The 2,756-nt window shown below is 44.3% G+C and overlaps 1 pseudogene; it reads left to right on the forward strand.

Annotated features, from left to right (window-relative positions):
• The first annotated feature begins 936 nt into the window (after positions 1-936).
• Positions 937-2,339, forward strand: LOC105874837 (elongation factor 1-alpha 1 pseudogene; annotated as a pseudogene).
• The last annotated feature ends 417 nt before the right edge of the window (positions 2,340-2,756 follow it).

A 2,756-nucleotide genomic window follows, 5' to 3' on the forward strand; every position in this document is an offset into this window, starting at 1 on the left:
GTGTCCGTAGGTCTCTCCACCCAGTGGGAAGCCCACCAGCAGTCCCAAATACAGGGGAGGGGAAAGGTGATTTATCCACTTACCCTTCCCGCTGGTTTCCAGGCTGCTCCGGCAGTCTCAGCTTCCAGTTCTCCTCTGCAGCCTCCTCCCGTGGAGTCTCCTGGGGTCTCAGGTACCCCTCCTTCCAGCCCTCGTCCGCTGTATGCTTGTCTTTTTGCTTCTTTTTTCTAATTTCTGCTACAATCTGTCTTTTCTGCAGAGACACTCTTTCTGGAGCCATCTTGATCCTCCTCACAAACCCTCTTCTCGTCCGCCATCTTGATCCTCCTCACAAACCCTCTTCTTATCACTAAGTGTTGAGATTAATCTTCTACTAGGTATCTAGGCATCCTTAGCATTAGATATCCAGACTGAACTTCTTGACTACTAGATTTAAGATTTATTGCCTGATATCATGCATGCATACTCTCTCTCTCTCACATACACACACACACACACACACACACACACATACACACACACACAGAGGAAACATACACAAAACAGGCCATTTTCCAAAATTCCTTCTTAGCCAGGATTATTTTTGCATGGGTTTCCTTTCCATCATTCCACTTGTAGAGTCATACCCAATTGTCTCTTTGCAGATGATGGACAGTTTATCACTGAGAGCAGTGATACTTATGATGCTGTGTCAGCTTGAAAGGTAATTAAATTTGCTTGCTCTAGTTTGCAATAATTATTTGAGGAAGTGAAGTTCTGCTACAAATCACTTTGGCTGCTACCAGTAACATGGGCTATGAATTGGATATTACATCGACTCATCTGTCAGTCATTGTGATACCACTAAAAGAAAACTTTAAGAAAAGAGATCTCCTCTTTCACAATGGGTTTTCCACCAGAACACAGGTGCCATGAAAACCACACATAAAAGCCAAAATGGGGAAGGAAAAGACTCACATCAACATCGCCATCATCGGACATGTAGATTCGAGCAAGTCCACCACTATTGGCCATCTGATCTACAATTTGGTGGGATCGACAAAAGAACCATCGAAAAATTTGAGAAGGAGGCCACTGAAATGGGAAAAGGGTCCTTCCAGTATGCCTGGGTCTTGGAAAAACTGAAAGCTGAGCGTGAGCATGGTATCACCATTGATCTCTCCCTGTGGAACTCTAAGACCAGCAAATATTATGTGACTCTTATTGATGCCCCAGGACACAGAGACTTTATCAAAAACATGATTACAGGCACATCTCAGGCTGACTGTGCTGTCCTGATTGTTGCTGCTGGTGTTGGTGAATTTGAAGCTGGCATCTCAAATAATGGGCAGTCCCGTGAGCATGGCCTTCTGGCTTACACACTAGGTGTGAAACAACTAATTGTTGGTGTTAACAAGATGGATTCCACTGAGCTGCCCTACAGCCAGAAGAGATACGAGGAAATTGTTAAAGAAGTCAGCACTTACATTAAGAAAATTGGCTACAACCCTGACACAGTAGCATTTGTGCCAATTTCTGGCTGGAATGGTGACAACATGTTGGAGCCAAGTGCTAACATGCCTTGGTTCAAGGGATGGAAAGTCACCCGTAAAGATGGCAATGCCAGTGGAACCACACTGCTTGAAGCTCTGGATTGCATCCTGCCACCAACTCGTCCAACTGATAAGCCCTTGCGTCTGCCTCTCCAGGATGTCTACAAAATTGGTGGTATTGGCACTGTCCCTGTGGGCCGAGTGGAGACTGGTGTTCTCAAACCCAGCATGATGGTCACCTTTGCTCCAGTCAATGTTATAACTGAAGTAAAGTCTGTTGAAATGTACCATGAAGCTTTGAGCAAAGCTCTTCCAGGGAACAACGTGGGCTTCAACATCAAGAATGTGTCTATCAAAGATGTTCATAGTGGGAATGTTGCTGGTGACAGCAAAAATGACCCACCAATGGAAGCAGCAGGCTTCACTGCTCAGGTGCTTATCCTGAACCATCCAGGCCAAATCAGTGCTGGCTACACTCCTGTACTGGATTGTCACACTGCTCACATTGCCTGCAAGTTTGCTGAGCTGAAGGAAAAGATCGATTGCCACTCTGCAAAGAAGCTGGAGGATGGTTCTAAATTCTTGAAGTCTGGTGATGCTGCCATGGTTGATATGGTTCCTGGCAAGCCCATGTGTGTCGAGAGCTTCTTAGACTATCCTCCTCTGGGTCGTTTTGCTGTTCATGATATGAGACACACAGTTGCTGTGGGTGTCATCAAAGCAGTGGACAAGAAGGCTGCTGGAGCTGGCAAGGTCACCAAATCTGCCCAGAAAGCTCAGACGGCTAAATGAATATTATCCCTATACCTGCCACCCCACTCTTAATCAGTGGTGGAAGAATGGTCTCAGAACTGTCTGTTTCAATTGGCCATTTAAGTTTAACAGTAAAAGACTGGTTGATAATAACAATGCATCATAAAACCTTCAGAAGGAAAGGAAAATGTTTTGTGGACCACTTTTGTTTCTTTTTGTGTGGCCATTTTAAGTTATTAGTTTTTAAAATCAGTACTTTTTAATGAAAACAACTTGACCAAAAATCTGTCACAGAACAAAGTTTAATGAGAAACAAAAAAAAAGAAAAGAGATCTTCTCGGGGAGGCAGGGGTTGTGTGGGGTGTCCTGCCTGTACTCTACACCTGCTGCACCATTTTGCTGCTGGTTTCCAGTTCTTGCATAAATTTGTTTTCTTTTATTTTTTCTCTCCAACTCATGGTCCTATTTTCA

This window comes from Microcebus murinus, chromosome 3 (assembly GCF_040939455.1).
Source record: "Microcebus murinus isolate Inina chromosome 3, M.murinus_Inina_mat1.0, whole genome shotgun sequence".
NCBI lineage: Eukaryota > Metazoa > Chordata > Mammalia > Primates > Cheirogaleidae > Microcebus > Microcebus murinus.